Source organism: Arachis duranensis, chromosome 6 (genome assembly GCF_000817695.3).
Source record: "Arachis duranensis cultivar V14167 chromosome 6, aradu.V14167.gnm2.J7QH, whole genome shotgun sequence".
Lineage (NCBI taxonomy): Eukaryota > Viridiplantae > Streptophyta > Magnoliopsida > Fabales > Fabaceae > Arachis > Arachis duranensis.
The window spans coordinates 20,496,886-20,516,062 of NC_029777.3; positions in this window are offsets into that span (position 1 = coordinate 20,496,886).

Here is a 19,177-nt window from a genome sequence, read left to right on the forward strand (position 1 = left end):
ACAGAAAGCTGTCATCTAGAGTCTTTGAGCCACGACAGAAGGTTCTGCTATTTAACTCTAGGCTCAGATTGTTCCCTTGGAAACTGAAATCCCGGTGGAAGGGACCATATGTGATTACAAGTGTGTCACCATATGGATATGTAGAGCTTCAAGATATTGACTCTAACAAAAAGTTCATTGTTAATGGAAAGAGAGTCAAACATTATCTTGAAGGCAATGTTGAGTAAGAATGCTCAAAGCTGAGACTAGATTAAAGCTCAGTAAAGTCCAGCTAAAGACAGTAAAGAAGCGCTTGTTGGGAGGTAACCCAGCCATCAGCATAAATTAGATGTTCATAATAATTATATGAGTCATCTTATTTTGTTATTCATGTTTGTCAATACATATCAGTAAACAATTCAGAAAAATGAAGGTTCAGAACATAAAAGCAGAGGAATCACAGAGAAAAAGAGCTCACTGGCGTAAAAATGCCGGTAAAGAGGCATTTTGGGCGTTAAACACCAGAATGGGCATCGCCTTGGGCGTTCAAAAAAATGCCCAGTGATAAAGGATCTTTGGCGTTTAACGCCAGTCAGGGTACCTGGCTGGGCGTTAAACGCCCAGATTGGCCAACAGATGGGCGTTTAACGCCAGAACAGCAGAGGGAGGGGAATTTCGTTCCCAATTCAATTTTTTTCAAATTTTCTTGCTTTAATTCATAATTTTCTGCATAAAAACATTACAAATCTTCATCTTTCAATTCCCATTTCAAAAATTATTAATGTTATAAATTCTTCTCAATTCCTTTTCAATTCTTTTCCAAAAACCTTTTTAAATCTCATTTATCTTTCCAATCTCTTTCCAAATCTTTTTAAATCATCCATATTATCTTCTATTTTTTAGATGCATCAACAAAAATTCAGATTTCAATTCCTCATATCTTTTTCATATCTTTCTAATTTTTAAATCTATCTTTTTTATATCATGTTTATCTTTTATCAATCATATCTTTTTATCTTTTTCTAAAATTTTGAACCCACTCCCCCTCCCTTTTAAAAACATGTTTGGCCTCCCCCCTTGAGCCATCTTTCGAATCCTTCTCTCCCTCTATTCCTTTTCTTTATTTTCTTTTGCTTGAGAAAAAGCAAAGCTTTAAGTTTGGTGTGTTTTTTCCGTGATCACTGACCAAGATCATGGCCCCTAAAGGAAAACAAACCACTCCAAGAGGCAAGAAAGAAAATAATCCAAAACCACAATGGATACATGAGAGGTTCTGCACCAAAGAACATGCAGACCATTACTTCAAAATTGTGGGTAGAAGATCAGTGATCCCAGAAGTTAAATTCGATCTGAAAGAAGACAAATATCCGGAGATCCAAGAACAGATTCGAAACAGAGGCTGGGAAGTCCTAGCTAATTCTGAGGCACTTGTGGGAAGAAACATGGTCCACGAATTCTATGCAAATCTGTGGTTGACAATAAGGAAACATTAGAGGGAACTGCCTTCCACACCTTTCGGACTATGGTCAGAGGGAAGATTATTTACTTCCACCTTGATAAAGTGAGAGAAGTCCTTAAACTTCCTCAACTACAAGATGATCCAGAATCCTTTAATAGGAGAATGGCTAAAGATAAAAAGTTGGATCAAGTTTTAGAGGATATATGCCTCCCTGGAACCAAGTGGATAACCAACACAAAAGGTGTCCCAAACCAACTGAAGAGAGGAGATCTCAAACCAGTTGCTAGGGGCTGGCTCGATTTCATTGGGCGTTCTATTCTTCCCACCAGTAACCACTCTGAAGTCACTGTCAAGAGGGCAGTGATGATTCACTATATTATACTGGAAAAAGAGGTGGAGGTTCATCAGCTAATTCCTTGTGAAATTTACACATTTGCACACAAGGAATCCATTGAAGCCAAGTTGGCTTACCCAAGCTTGATCAGTCTGTTATGTAAAGATGCTGGGGTGAAAATAGGTGTGGATGAGTATATCCTAATTGAATGCCCAATCACCAAAAAGGTAATGGATGGACCTCAAGTTCAAGACAACCTCAGCAAGAAAAAGGCGCATGAACTCCTTCCAGAAATTCCTCAATTTGACTATTGGGCCCGCTTAGAAGTATCTGTCACCAAGCAGCAAGAAGCTATGGATCAACTCAAAAAAGAGCAGCATAATCAGAACAGCATGCTTTGCAAATTGCTTAAGGAACAAGAGCAGCAAGGGCATGAGCTACAGGAGCTGAAGCACCAGAGGCTATCCCTTGAAGCACCAGGCCTCCCACAGATTGAAAAAGCACCTATCTCCCAAAATCAAGGTTGTTGAGTCCTAACTTTGTGATAACTTCTGTTATTAGGGACCTATATTAAGAATTGCATGAGCATTAGTATTAGGATTGCATGATCATTAGTATTAGAATTGCATGAGCATTAGTATTATTTTTTTTATCAATTTGGGTATAATTTAATTTTTTTATCATCATCAAACATGAATAAAATCGTAGATTTTTTTTAGAAGATCAAGGGTGCAAATATCTCGAGTATATAATAAGAAAGATTCAAATTATTTATATATGGTGGCATTGCTTTAGCTCTCTGAATGAATGCATAAACAGTGCATAATTTTTTATACTAAAATTTAAGTAATGTTTGGCTCTTGAAAGAAGGAGGTAAACTGAGAAATGTTATTGATAATCTGAAAAATCATAAAATTGATTCTTGAAGCAAGAAAAAGCAGTGAAAAACACAAAGCTTGCAAAAAAAAAAAGCAGAAAAAGCCAATAACCCTTTAAACCAAAAGGCAAGGGTAAAAAGGGATCCAAGGCTTTGAGCATTAATGGATAGGAGGGCCCAAAGGAATAAAATCCTGGCCTACACGGCTGAATCAAGCTGTCCCTAACCATGTGCTTGTGTCATGAAGGTCCAAGTGAGAAGCTTGAGACTGAGTGGTTAAAGTCATAATCCAAAGCAAAAAGAGTGTGCTTAAGAACTCTAGGTACCTCTAACTGGGAACTCTAGCAAAGTTGAGTCACAATCTAAAAAGGTTCACCCAGTTAGGTGTCTGTGGTATTTGTGTATCTTGTGGTAATACTGGAAAACAAGATGCTTAGGGTCACGACCAAGACTCATAAAGTAGCTGTGTTCAAGAATCAACATACTAAACTAGGAGAATCAATAACACTATCTGCATGCTGAGTTCTGAAAGAAGCCAATCATTCTGAGTTTCAGGGGATAAAATGAGATGCCAAAACTATTCAGAAGCAAAAAGCTATAAGCCCTGCTCATCTAATTTGAATTTAAGCTTCATTGAAGACTCTGAGATTTTATTGCACCACGATCTTCTTTTCATCCTATCTTATTTGTCTAGTTGCTTGGGGACAAACAATGGTTTAAGTTTGGTGTTGTGATGAGCGGATATTTTATACGCTTTTTGGTAGTGTTTTCATATAGTTATTAGCATGTTTTATTCACTTTTTGTTATTTTTTTATTAATTTTTATTCAAAAATCACATTTCTGGACTTCACTATGGGTTTGTGTGTTTTTTCTGTAATTTTAGGTATTTTTTGGCTGAAATTGAGGGACTTGAGCAAAAATCTGATTCAGAGGCTGAGAAAGGACTGCAAATGATGTTGGATTCTGACCCTCCTGCACGCGAAGTAAATTTTCAGGAGCTATAGAAGCCCAATTGGCATGCTCTCAATTGCGTTGGAAAGTAGACATCTTGGGCTTTCTAGTAACGTATAATAGTCTATATTTTTCTCGAGATTTGATGGCCCAAACTGGCGTTAAACACCAGCCAGAGACCTTTTTCTGGCGTAAAACGCCAGAACTGGCACCAAAACTGGAGTTAAACACCCAAACTGGCACCAAAGCTGGTGTTTGACTCCAAGAGTGACCTATGCACGTGAGAGTTTCAAAGCTCAGCCCAAACACTCACCAAGTGGATCCCGGAAGTGGATTTCTGCACTATCTACACTTAGGAATTCATTTTCTATAAACCTAGGTTACTAGTTTAGTATAAAAACTACTTTTAGAGATTCATTCAGGGAATTATGATATTTTATATTTCATATTGTATCTTTGACAGCACGAGTCTCTAAACCCTATAGGTGAGGGTGAGGAGCTCTGCTGTGTTTCAATGGATTAATGCAATTACTGCTATTTTCCATCCAATTACGCATGCTTCTATTCTAAGATATTCACTCGTACTTTAATGTGATGAATGTGATAATTCGTGAAACTCATCATCATTCTCAAATCCATGAACACGTGCTTGACAACCACTTCCGTTCTATCTGAGCTCAACGTAGTCATTGGGCGATAGCTTGAGTGCGTATCTCTTGGGCTCCTGATCCACGAGTTTGATTGCTTCTCCTGACAACAGAGCATTCGAATCTGTGAGATCATGATCTTCATGGTAAAGGTTGGAAACAATTGGCAGCATTTCTGAGATCCGGAAAGTCTAAACCTTGTCTGTGGTATTCCGAGTAGGATCTGGGAAGGGATGACTGTGACGAGCTTCAACCTCGCGAATGTTGGGCACATTGACAGTGTGCAAAAGGATAAATGTATCCTATTCCGACACAAGTGAGAACCGACAAATGATTAGCCCTACGAGAACCGTAGCTGGACCATTTTCACTGAGAGGACGGATGGTAGCCATTGACAATGGTGATCCACCAACACATAGCTTGCCATAGAAGGAGCCATGCGTGTTTGGAGAAGAAGATAGTAGGAAAGCAGAAATTCAGAGGGCAGAGCATCTCTGAAACCCAACCTGTTCTCCATTACTGAATAAGAAGTATCATTCATTTCATGTTCTTTTACTTTTTGCAAACAAAACTCTTTTTATTATTAAACTCCTGACTAAGAGTTACAGGATAACCATAGCTTGCTTCAAGCTGGCAATCTCCGTGGGATCGACCCTTACTCACGTAAGGTATTAATTGGACGACCCAGTGCACTTGCTGGTTAGTTGTACGGAGTTATAAAAGTGTGATTACAATTTTGTGCACCAGCAGGACTATAATCGATGATCTTCCCCCTCACGTAACTTAGGTAGTCAAGTTTTTGACCTGGTTGTGGCATGGCATTGGCATAGAACTCTCTCTCTGGGCTTTCCACCCCTTTCTTTGGTGGATTGCACAAGATTACGTAGCCCCCTACTATAGATCTCAATGGTGATTTTCCTGTGCTCATCTCTCCCTAGTTGGAAGCCAACCTCAGGGATTATTTGCCTCTCACTCACCCACCCATAGAATTAGTTTTGGTGGAAGGATGAGAGGAACTTAAACTTATTGAAGCCATTTGTGGAAGAATCAGAGGAGGTTTCCTTCGTCTTTCTTTTCTTTCAACCAGTGGCCTTTGGTGGTGCCATTTGTGGAGTGATGAAAAGGGTTAGATGAAAGAAGGAGAAGGAAAGCAAAGCAAAAAAGGATTTTCTCAACACCAAATTTAGGACTTGATTGTTCCAATCAAAAAAGAAACAAGAAAGTGAAGAAGGGAGAGTAGGGTTGAGAGATGCGGAAGAGAAGTGCAGTATGTAGTGTGGAGAAGAGGGGTGGGTGAGTGCATTATATAGAGAAGGGAAGAAGAATCTGGAAGGTGTGCATTTGATGACAAGATTGAAAGTTTTCACACTTGGTATTGGCGCCTAGTGTAGGAGAAGTGCCAATTCAAAAGTTGGTTCAGCTTTCTTCAGGTTCTGAGTCCTAAAGTGTGAAGTACACTTTAACTCCCTTGTCTTGATGAGTGATCAATGTCTTGTGGGCCCCCACCTCTTCTTGAAAATTCAGTTACAGACTCTCATTAGTAATCAAGAATTGCTTCATTTTCCTCCAATTAATTGGCATTCATTTTGTGTATCTCTTAGACACCAAACTTAGGTTCATTGCATCTAGTAACTGGCTCATGATTAAACTTTATTGTATACATTATGAGTGAAATAAATTTAATTCCTCATACCCTTCTGTTCATACCCTGGGTCGAGCTATCCGACCCAGGATGTTCTACTGACAAGTCAACCGACCTCTTCTCAAAGAGCTCGGCCAAATCACCAGGAAAGCCCAAAAAGGGCCCAAAAAGGGCCCAAATGGAGGACCATGCACCAAATCCTAAGGCAGCCCAAGCCTACAGAGAGAAGGGCAGTTCCTTTGAAGATAAGATGACCTCACTTGAAGATAAGATAAAGATAAGATAACTAACTTATCTTATCTAAGAAGGTCACTCTACGCCATTATAAATACACTGGAGCACCCAGGTGTAACTCATACTCTGATTCTACGAAAAATCTGCTTAATACCCTTGCTAACTTAAGCATCAGAGTCCCTTGTAGGTACCACCATCCTCCGGTGAAGAAGGATCAGCAGCATTGCCAGTCCAACAAGTCGCACACGACAGCTCCGGCCGCCACGCACAAACCGGACACATCATCTCCGATTAGTATAGAAGATCTCATCCAAGATCGACCTACAGTTTCAGGTAACCCTCGGAACATTGGCGCTGTTGACGGAAAACCTGAAAGTCATCCCACCACCACGGCAGACGACCATGACAACGACCACGATTCAGATCTAGAAGATAGAACACCGCACAAAAACGCGGACACTACACCAAGAGATATCCCATAACCTGACAGAGACAAGAATTCACCAAACCCGGGAGCCCTTGATATGCTTCAAGATCGTTTAAAACAGCTTGAGGAAGAAGCCCAACATCAACGAGAAGCTGGAAAGGACCTACAAAGGGGGATAAGGCGATGCCGGGAATTGGAGGACAAACTCCTAAAACTCGAAGCCGATCTCAAAGCCAAAGCGACTCGATACACCCACGAGGAGAGCTCCCGCAAGGACCAAGATCCATTTACCAAGGAGATCATGAAGACCAAAATCCCAAAAGACTTAAACTCCTGGATATAGCCTTATACGATGGCACGGCAGATCCCAGCCATCACCTCAGTAATTTCAGGAGTCGAATGTACCTCATTGACGCCTCAGACGCAGTTCGCTACGAAGCCTTCCTGACTACGTTAACAAAAACGGCGAGTAAGTGGTTCGACGATTTACCCCCTAGGTCCATCTCAAACTTCGACGAGCTAGCCAAGAAGTTTCTAGCCAGATTCTCTATCCAAAAAGACAAAACCAAGCATGGCCCAAGTCTATTAGTAATCAAACAAGGAGATCGATAAAGTCTCCACAGCTACATGAAAAGATTCAACAAGGCATGTCTAGACATACAAAGTCTCCCACAGAAGCGGCCATCATGAGCCTCATCAATGGCCTATGAGAAGGGCCTTTTAGCCAATCCATATCAAAAAATATCCCGCATCTCTAAATGAGGTACAAGAATGAGCAGAGAAGTATATCAACATGGAGGAAAACTCTCGACTAGGAGAGACCTCAAAATCCGGATTCTCCTACTCCTCCTGAGATAAGGACAAAGAATCCAAGAAAAAAGAAGATCGATATGGGAAAAAGATAAAAAAATACCACAATTATACCCCTCTTCGGGTATCTCTTGTGGATGTCTACAGAGAAGTATGCCATCCTGAAAAGATACCTCCAGCTCGACCACTCAAAAGCAAAAAAGGAGGAGGAAACTGGGCAGAATATTGTGAATATCATCGAATCTATGGACATTCCACCAACAAATGTTTCGACCTAAAAAATATCATAGAAAAACTGGTAAGAAAAGGAAAATTAGATCGGTATTTGGCGAGTCGAGCAGACGATCCCAGAAAAAGAAGAAGGGATGAAGATGTTGGACAGGCAGAATGACCACCTCGTACAGCCGAGAGACACGTCCACATGATACACGGAAGATTTGCAGGAGACAGGTGATGCATGAGAATTTGTCTCTCAACAAATCTCTTTCGGCAAGTATACCAAATTATCGTCAAGTAAAAACTCACAGTAGAGTGAGGTCGAATCCCACAGGGATTGATTGGTCAAGCAATTTTAATTGGAAGAATGTTCTAGTTGAGCTAAATAGAAATTGAATGGAGAATTGCAAAAAATTAAATGGCAGGGAAAGTAAATCACAGAAAATAAAGTGTAGAATCTTAAATGGGAAATGGGGGTGATTAGCATGAAAGTAAATAACAGAAAATAAAGAGAATGGGTAAGATCAGAAATGGGGAATTCATTGGGTTCAGGAGGTATTGCATTTTTCGGATCAAGTTCATTCTCATCTCTTTCTCAATCAATGCATTCATTGGTCTCCTTGGCAATCTTAAGTGATTGGATCCCAATTCCTTGGCAATCCAATCTCTCTAAACTTGAACAATTGCCTAATTCCTTGATTTAATTGCTCATGAGAAGAGATGAGGTATGATCACTAATTATACCACATGTATTTCCAAATCAAAGTGTTGGTAAGGTTATATGTCACTATACCCATCCAAACCCCAATTTGGTCCAACATGAGAAAGCATTTCTAGCATGATCTCCTCATCCCTTTTCCAAGGCTCAGAGGAGATCCAATTATGGAGAGTTTCTTTCCCAAGATAACAATCCAATTAGATGAAGATCGAAAGCTTTCTAGTAAGATCAAGAGAAAAGAAAGAAGAAGAATAATGAAAACTATGATTGATCCATCAAATTACAACAGAGCTCCCTAACCCAATGAAAGAGGTTTAGTTGTTCATGGCTTTGGAAAATGGAAATGAAGAAGAAGAAGGAAAATACATTCTAACTCTAGAAGTTGCAGAAAAGTAAAATATACAGAGTGTAGTTTTCTCCAATATGCCAATCCCCTTTTCTAGTTCAAAATTACTCCTATATATACTACTCTTCTTGGTCTTCTAGTCAATTCTGTAAGTCTTGGATATGGGCCTTTGATCTTAAGTTGAAGCAGTTGGGAATCTTCAGCGGCTCAACTTTGTTTGCAGAGAAAAAATGATGTAAACATGGACTTTGGCTTGGGGCATTAGTGGCGTTAACGCTGAGTGACATTATAGGTTCGAGAACGTTAGTGGCAATCACTTTTCTCACTAACATTCCCCCCATATGGCCCACGTTAACTCCAACGTTAGTGGCACTAACGTGGCCACTAACGTTGCCTTATAAACCTTTGCAAGCGTTATTCGGACTCACCTTTCCCAATAACGTTGCCTTGTGCCCCTAGTTTCCACGTTAGAGCTCACGTTAACTAAGTTAACGTGACTCTTAACGTGGTTATGCCTCACCTTTGCAAGCGTTATTGGGACTTACCTTTCCCAATAACATTGCCTTGTGTCCCTAGCCCTCACATTAGAGTTCACGTTAACTAAGTTAACGTGGCTCTTAACGTGGTTATGAATGCCATTCCCAACGTTAGTGACAAAAGTGAGTGTCACTAACATTGGCATTGTTCCTCTCTCCCACGTTAGAGTCCACGTTAACTAAGTTAACGTGACTCTTAACGTGGTTCATTGCCACATCTTGGAGTGTTAGTGGTGATCACAATTACCACTAACGTTGGAGTTTTCTTTGTCTCCATGTTAACTACCATGTTAATGTAGTTAACGTGGCAATTAACATGGCTCATGATGGCTTCGAAGGCGTTACTGGTGTTCACTTTTCTCGTTAACGCTACAAGCTTATCCCTATTCCACGTTAGTGCCTATGTTAACTAGGTTAACGTGGATGTTAACGTGGCTCTTCTTTGCTTCCTTTGTCCTGAAATTACACAAATAAAGTGCATCAAAGTTCTAATCCAAGTCATTAAATCATGCATTATCCAATTTAACATTCAATCTTTGCATAATTCTCAATATTTGTCTAAATCAAGATGTAAGTGTTCTTTTACCTAAAACTTGCTTATTTCCTAAGAAAATGCATGAAACTACACTAAAACAGTAAAGAAAAGGTCAGTGAAACTGGCCTAGATGCCCTGGCATCAGCGGGATCTCCAAATCATCTCACAAAAGATATCTTAAAGAAGTATATCATGTCGAGGGAAGAGAGGAAACACCCGACATCCCCACAATTACTTTTACCAAAGAGGATGCATCCGGCATCATCTCAGGACATGATGATCCTATAGTCATCACTATCGTATTGGCAAATGCAAATCTCCACCGCACACTGATAGACCAAGGAAGCTCCACTGACATCTTATTCAAAACTTCCTTCGACAAACTCGGCCTAGAAGAAAAAGAACTCAGAGCATATCCGAACAGCCTATTCGGACTGGGAGACACCCCAGTTCAACCACTTGGATACATCTCACTACACACGACCTTTGGAAAAGGAAACCAGTCAAGAACACTCAAGATAGACTACATCGTGGTCGACGTAAGTTCAGCCTACAATGCCTTAATAGGTCGGACAACATTGAAACAGCTCGGAGCAGTAGTCTTGACTCTACATCTATACATGAAATTTCCAACTGCGAAAGGAATAGCTACAATAAAAGCAGACCAGAAGACGGCGCGCCGCTGCTACAACAAAAGTTTAAACCTCAGAGGCAGAGGAGAAGAATTCCACACAATAGAACTCGGTGGAGCTCAGAGGCGGAAAGAACTCCGCCCACAACCCGAAGGTGAAGTAAAAAAAGTCCAGATCGGAGATATCCCAGACAAAACAATCAATATCGGTACAATCCTAAAAGGAGACATAAAAGAATCACTCGTACAGTTCTTACGAGATAACATCGACCTCTTTGCATGGAAGGCTGCAGACATGCCAGGCAAGACCCCAAGTTAATGTGCCACAAGCTAGCAGTCTACCCAGGATCTCAGCCAGTACAACAGAAATGTAGAAAGCTTGGGATCGAAGAGTAGGTATAAGCTCTATTGGAGGCAGAATTTATAAGAGAAGTCACATACCCACTATGGCTAGCTAACGTTGTCTTGGTGAAAAAATCAAATGGGAAGTGGCGGATGTGCACCGACTACACTGATCTCAACAAAGCCTGCCCAAAAGATCCTTATCCACTCCCAAGTATCGACGCTCTGGTAGATGTCTCCTTTGGATATAAATACCTCTCGTTTATAGACGCATATTCGGGATACAATCAAATCCCGATGTATCCACCCGACCAAGAAAAAACCTCATTCTTAACCCCAAAAGCAAACTACTGCTACATCGTCATGCCTTTCGGACTTAAAAACGCGGGAGCTACTTATTAGAGATTGAATAAGATCTTTACGGATCACATCGGAAAAATCATGGAAGTATATGTGAACGCCATGTTAATAAAGACACAAAGTGAAAAGATGCTGCTGTCCGACCTCACCCAAGTATTTGACACTATAAGAAGGCATGTCATGCGACTTAATCCTGCAAAATGCACCTTTGCATTAGAAGCTAGCAAATTCTTGGGTTTTATGCTCACACAAAGAGGAATCAAGGCGAATTCGGATAAATTCCAGGCCATACTCGACATGAAGAGCCCGACTTGTGTCAAAGAAGTACAACAACTCAATGGAAGGTTGGCAGCCTTGTCCAGATTTCTAGCGGGATCAGTAATAAGATCTCTCCCCTTCTATGCTACTCTAAGGATGGGAAAGAGGTTTGAATGGACAACGGAGTGTGAGCAGGCCTTCCAAGATTTCAAAAGATTCCTGGGACAGCCACCTATCCTAACTCAGCCACGGGAAGGAGAACCACTTATATTATATCTTGTAGTAGGAAGTCGGGCAGTAGCCTCAGCACTAGTCCGAAAAGACAACAATGGGCAACAACCTGTATATTTCATCAGCAAAGCATTACAAGGATCCGAGCTGAACTACCAAAAAATAGAAAAATTTGCCTATGCTCTCATACTAACATCTCGACGGCTCCGTCTATATTTCCAAGCTCACATCATTATGGTTCGGACCAACCAACCCATAAAAGAGATTTTGCAGAAAACGGACTTAGCAGGCAGAATTTTGCAATGGGCAGTCGAGTTGTCCAAATTCGACCATCAATATGAAGCTCGGACAGACATCAAATCGCAATATCTAGCCGACTTCATTGCAGAATTTATAGACACTCTGGAAATTCCTACAGAATAGAATCTTTATGTAGATGGTTCCTCAAACAAAACTGGAAGTGGCACAGGTATCATCATAGAAAGCAACAGCGAACCCAAATCGAACTTTCCCTCAAATTCAGGTTCCCTGCCTCAAATAACCAAGCCGAGTATGAGGCACTACTCGCTGGTTTGAAGCTGGCTAAAGAGGTTGGAGCTCAAAAGCTCATTGGTGCACGAAATTGTGATCATCAATGGCGCCATCAACATGGTACGCTCAATTACAATCTTAACTCTTTATCACAACTTCGCACAACTAACTGATGTGTGGAAAACGATCCAACACAAAACTCACCGGCAAGTGTACCGGGTTGCATCAAGTAATAAAACTCACGGGAGTGAGGTCGATCCCACAGGGATTGAAGGATTGAGCAATTTTAGTTCAGTGGTTGATTTAGTCAAGCGAATCAAGTATTGGTTGAGTGATTTTGTATCCAACAGTAAGTAAATAGCAGAAAATGTAAAGGGAGATGGATAAATTGCAGAAATTAAAGAGAACTAAAAGTAAAGGTGCTGAATCTTAAAGAACAAGAAATTAAATGACTGAAACTTAAAATGCAAGAAATGTAAATTGCAGTAACTTAAAGTGCAAGAAATATAAATTCCTTGAATAGAAAAAGGGATTTGAGGACTGGGAATTCAGAATTTAAGCAAGGGAAATTAAATTGCAACAATTAACTAAACAAGAGATGAATTGAAATTGACTAGATCTCAAACAGCAAATGGAAATTCAAATTGCAGCAGTGGTTCATCAGAAGAACCAAAAGGAAAAGTGGATCTCAGGACTCTAGAGACTAGATAGCAAAGTCTAGACCTCAATTGCCTTCCCAGATCCAAGTTCACAAAGCAATTAACAAGAAATTAAAGATTGCAGCCGTGAGGGAATGAAATTTAGCTCAATTATAAAGTAGGAAAAATCCAAGAGATCTTAAATAGAGATTGAGACAGAAATTCCTCAATTCTTCACACCCAAGACTCAAACAAGAAAAGTAAAAATGCTTAAACAAGAATGAGGAAGAAGAGAGATCAATTCTCCTTCCCAATTCTCTCAGATCTCAGTTCAAAGCTCTCAAAGAAAATGAAGTCTCCAAATGTAAGAATTCAAAAATCAAAAGAAAGGTGCTAATTACATCAAACTATCTCCTATTTATACACTTTCTATTCTTGGATTTTGGAATTTGGATGGGCTTTTGATTTGGTGAAGAAATGAATTAAATTGGATTTTTAATCCAATTTTCAGCCCATGAAGAATTTAGCTTCCAGAAGGCTGCTCTGCTCTTGTGGAGAGCAGAGCAGGGAAATGGTGCATGCGGCCTCATTGCATGCTCGTGCTGCGTGCCAAGTGCTCATGCCTGTGCCAATTTGTGCGCTGGCCGTGCACCAAGAATTGCTGCCCGTGCCAAGAATTGCTGCTCTGCTCTCCTTGTGGGCAGCGCAGCAAGGCAACCAAAGGTGAGGTCCCAGGTTCGAAACCTGGTGGAAGCACACGCTGCCCCCTTTTTCTTGGTTTTCTTGGCACCAAAGTAACGCCTAGATCCTTGCTTCCCCAAGGTGCTATGTTCGATTCTTGGAGATTGAAAACAAGCCAATTTTGGCTTGTTTTCCTTGTATTTGAGCACTACTTCCTTCCCCTCTTGCCCTTGGGTTCGAAACCCATGGGTAACACTAGGAGAGCAATTTCCTTTGAATTTTTCTTGGATGAAGCCCGATATTGCTCTCAAGGAGGGCAGGGCAGAATTTTTCCTTCCCTTGTTTCTTGGCCTAGAATTGTGCTCCGCTCTCAAGGAGGGCAGGGCAGTGAAGCCTTGCATGCTTGGTTCATTGTTGTGCTCCCTTGGAGAGCAGTGTGCTCTTGGGGAGAGCAATGTGGCTTCCTCCTTCAATGTTGCGCCACACTTCTTCTTCTTTTGCCACACTATTTTCTTCCTTTGGCCACACTTCTTAAGCCATGCTTCCTTATTTTCTTCTTTTCTTCACCTACAATTAATCAAAACAACCAATCAAAGTATCACTAAATTCACAAGGTTTATAAATCATTAAAAATCAATTAATTTTAGCCCAAACCTCATGATTTAGCATCAATTAAATGGTGGTTGTTTGATTTAAAGAAGTTATGCATTTTCATTCCAAATTACTTACTTAGGATGCAAGAAAGTGCATGAAAACTAGTGAAACAAGTGAAATTAGCTTGAAAAATAGGCATATGATGACTTGTCATCAAAGTGGGTCAGAATGGTTCTTCAGTTGGTGTGGTTGGAAGCTTGCTTCAGATGAACGTAGCGTTCTTAGTTTGAACGTAGCATTCTTTCACCGACGCGTGCGCACCCTTGGTTCGTGCACGTCCCTTGCGTTTTTCCCCATCGACGCATGCGCGTATTGCGTGCGTGCGCATCCTTGAATGCTCTTCACGCTCGTGCCATGAATGCTCTTCACGCGTTCGCGTTCTGTGTGCGTGTGCGTAGATGATAAAACTTCACTTCTACGCTAAGCATCATGTACGCGTCTGTGCCCATCACTACTCCAGAAAAGTGAATTTTAACTAAAAACTAATAAAAATATAATAAAAACTAACTAAAACATACTAAAAACATACTAAAAACAATGCCAAAAAGCATATAAATTATCCGCTCATCACTCATCATCTTCAGCGACTCACAGGTAGTCACTTCACAAATAGCAGGGAGCTACCAAGCGAAAGATCCCACCATGAAAAAGTACCTGGACAAAACCAGGGAACAACTAGGATAACTCGAGAAATATGAGGTCCGCCACATACCTCGAGAACAGAACGCCCAAGCTGATGCACTCTCAAAACTAGCCAGCACAAAACCAGGGGGTAACAATAGAAGCCTCATCCAAGAAATGCTGCAGAACTGTCAATCTCGGAAGGAGAAAAAGTTCTAGCCATAACAGGTCAGAATCAAGGATGGATGACTCCCATAATTAGCTACCTCAAAATAGAAACACTCCCCACAAATGAAAAGGAGGCAAAGAGGTTAAAACGGGAAGCACAATACTACACTATCATAAATAATACCCTATACAAAAGAGGGATTTCAATACCGTTGTTAAAATGTGTGCTGACTTCCAATACAAAGGAAGTCTTAGAAGAAGTACACAGTGACATTTGTGGCAACCATCTCGGAGCACAGGCTCTTACCAAAAAGGTACTCCGGGCCGGATTCTATTGGCCGACTCTACAAAGAGAAGCCACAGAATTCGTAAAGACATGTCCACCATGCCAGAAACATGCCAACTTTCACATCGCCCCACCAGAGGAGCTTATCAGTGTAACCTCACCCTGGCCATTCACAAAATGGGGACTCGACCTTCTCGGTCCTTTCCCTCAAGGATCCAGACAAGTTAAATTCCTCATTGTAAGGGTAAACTATTTCACAAAATGGATCGAGGCAGAATCCTTAGCTAACGCCACTACTCAAAGAAGTCGAAAGTTCCTATATAGAAATATTGTCACAAGATTTGGGATTTCATACTCCATCACCACAGACAATGGCACCCAATTTACAGATGCAGGCTTCAGAAAGTTAGTGGCCGATCTAAACATAAAACACCAATTCACTTCCATAGAACATCCCCAGGCCGATAGACAAGCCGAAGCTGCCAACAAAGTCATATTGACTGGGCTAAAATGGAGACTACAGGAGGCAAAAGGAGCTTGGGCCGACGAACTCCCACAAGTCCTATGGGCATACCGGACAACTCCACATTCCACCACAAAGGAATCACCCTTCTGATTAGCTTACGGAATGGAGGCAATGATCCCGGTGGAGGTCAAAGAAGGGTCACGCAGAGTGATCCACTATAATGAAGAAGCCAACTCCTAACTTCAAAGGGAAGAACTCGACCTACTCCCAGAAATCTGAGAAAGAGCTCGAATCAGGGAAGAGGCATTAAAATATTGAATGTCTTCAAGATACAATCAAAAGGTAGTACCACGAGGTTTTACCGAGAACGACCTCATCCTAATCCGAAATGATATCAGAACAACTCGACCCGGAGAAGAAAAGCTGGCGACAAACTGGAAAGGACCCTACCGAGTCATAGAGGTACTTGGAAATGGCTACTACAGACTGTCCGAACTCAAAGGGCGAGAGCTTTCAAGGTCATGGCACGCCTGCAACCTAAGAAGGTACTACAGTTAGAGGTAATAAAGATCTTAGGATAAGGCGCACTCTTTTTCCTGAAAAGGTTTTTTAATGAGGTGCCAAGCCAAGATCTACAAATTGTCCGATTTATAGGGATAAAACACCCACATGTATATATCTGCATTCTCTTTGAATAAAGTTTTAGATTTTCTACAAATACTCAAGACGCATTAATCTGAAATGCTAAAAATTCATTGCCCGATTATAAAGTTATAAGGTCAGCAGAAAGTGAAAATCAAATTCAATGCTCGATCACGAAAAGGACCAAAATAGATGAAAACCGAATTCATTAAAAGGTCGACCAAAAGGGGAACAAAACCCAATCTCTACAATATCGGCAAAGATGAAAAAGCGATGAAAACAGAATAATGCAAGAAGTTATTGAAAGTGATCCATAAAAAGGACCTGACGAGGTCTTAATAAAAATGGGTTGCTAAAAAATAACTTGAAAAATGGACCGACATAAAGAAGTCAGACCAGTTGACTACAAGTAACCAAAGTTATAAAAAGTAAATCCCTGGAAAGAGGTCTGGCTTGCCCTAAAAAAAAGGATTACTAGAAATAACTTAGAAGGGACCGACGTAAAGAAGTCGGCCCAAAACCAAAAATTTATAAAAAGTAATTCCTGAAAGAGACCTGATAAGAGGTCTGGCTTGGTCCAAAAAAGAGGATTACTAGAAATAACTTAGAAGAGACTGGCGTAAAGAAGTCGGCCCAAAACCAAAAAGTTATAAAAAGTAATCCCTGAAAGAGACCTGACAAAGGTCCAAGAAAGAGGATTACTAGAAATAACTTAGAAGGGACCGACGTAAAGAAGTCGGCCCAAAACCAAAAAGTTATAAAAAGTAATCCCTAAAAGAGACCTGACAAAGGTCCAAGAAAGAGGATTACTGGAAATAACTTAGAAGGGACCGACGTAAAGAAGTCGGCTCAAAACCAAAAAGTTATAAAAACTAATCCCTGAAAGAGACCTGACAAAGGTCCGAAAAAGAGGATTACTAGAAATAACTTAGAAGGGACCGGTGTAAAGAAGTCGGTCCAAAACCAAAAAGTTATAAAAAGTAATCCCTGAAAGAGACCTGACAAAGGTCCAAGAAAGAGGATTACTAGAAATAACTTAGAAGGGACCGACGTAAAGAAGTCGGCCCAAAACCAAAAAGTTATAAAAATTAATCCCTAAAAGAGACCTGACAAAGGTCCAAGAAAGAGGATTACTAGAAATAACTTAGAAGGGACCGACGTAAAGAAGTCGGCTCAAAACCAAAAAGTTATAAAAACTAATCCCTGAAAGAGACCTGACAAAGGACCAAAAAAGAGGATTACTAGAAATAACTTAGAAGGGACCGGTGTAAAGAAGTCGGTCCAAAACCAAAAAGTTATAAAAAGTAATCCCTGAAAGAGACCTAAGAAATGTCCAAGAAAGAGGATTACTAGAAACAACTTAGAAGGGACCGATGTAAAGAAGTCGGCCCAAAAACAAAATCCCTAAAAGAAACCTGACAAAGACCCGAAAAGAGGATTCCCAGAAGATAACTGACATGATAAAGTCGGTCAACACAAGTTAGACCCAAAAATCCACGACCTCAAAAGAAACAAGCCGAAAATACGAAAGCAATCAAAGGAGGTCATGCGACAAGGCTCCAACACTCCCAAGAACCTAAAAGGTGTCAGACAGATGCAGACAAACATATCATCCAAAAAAGATTATAATAATAACAGGACTCAAGAGGCCACCGGAGGTCCACCTCAAAGATCCTGAAAAGCTACCTTTGTTTTTCCAAAATAAAGTTGCTAACAAAGAAGCAACTAAAAAGTATCCAACAGTTACTACAAAATATAAAGTTCAAAGCCCACAAAGCCAGGCAATACACAAAAACACCAAAGAAATAATTGTTGCACAAAATTGTGATCATCAATGGCGCTATCAACATGGTACGCTTGATGAGCGGATAATTTATACGCTTTTTGGCATTGTTTTTAGGTAGTTTTTAGTAAGTTTAAGCTACTTTCAGGGATATTTTCATTAGTTTTTATGTTAAATTCACATTTCTAGACTTTACTATGAGTTTGTGTGTTTTTCTGTGATTTTAGGTAATTTCTGGCTGAAATTGAGGGACTTGAGCAAAACTCTGAAAAAGGCTGACAAAAGGACTGCTGATGCTGTTGGAATCTGACCTCCCTGCACTCGAAATGGATTTTCTGGAGCTACAGAACTTCAAATGGCGCTTTCTCAACGGCGTTGGAAAGTATATATCCAGAGCTTTCCATCAATATATAATAGTCTATGCTTCATTCGGAAATTGACGATGTAACTTGGCATTGAACGCCAAGCACATGCTGCTGTCTGGAGTTAAACGCCAGAAACACGTCATGATCCGAAGTTGAACGCCCAAAACACGTTATAACTTGGCGTTCAACTCCAAGAAAAGCCTCAGCTCGTGGATAGATCAAGCTCAGCCCAAACATACACCAAGTGGGCCCCGGAAGTGGATTTATGCATCAATTACTTACTCATGTAAACCCTAGTAGCTAGTTTAGTATAAATAAGACTTTTTACTAGTGTATTAGTCATCTTTTGACCATGTTTCATCTTTGGTCTCAGTTTTGTTTTATTCTTCATCTTAAGAGGCTATTGATTACATTTTAGGGGGCTGGCCATTCGGCCATGCCTGAACCCTTCACTTATGTATTTCCAACGGTGGAGTTTCTGCACACCATAGATTAAGGGTGTGGAGCTCTGCTGTACCTCAAGTTTCAATACAATTACCGTTACTTTATATTCGATTCGCTTTTATTCTTATTCCAAGATATACGCTGCACTTCAACTTGATGAATGTGATGATCCGTGACACTCATCATCATTCTCACCTATGAACGCGCGTGATTGACAACCACTTTCGTTCTACTCTAGGCTGGGCGCATATCTCTTAGATTCCCCAACAGAATCTTCGTGGTATAAGCTAGATAAATGGCGGCATTCATGGGGATCTGGAAAGTCTAACCTTGTCTGTGGTATTCCGAGTAGGATTCCGGTATT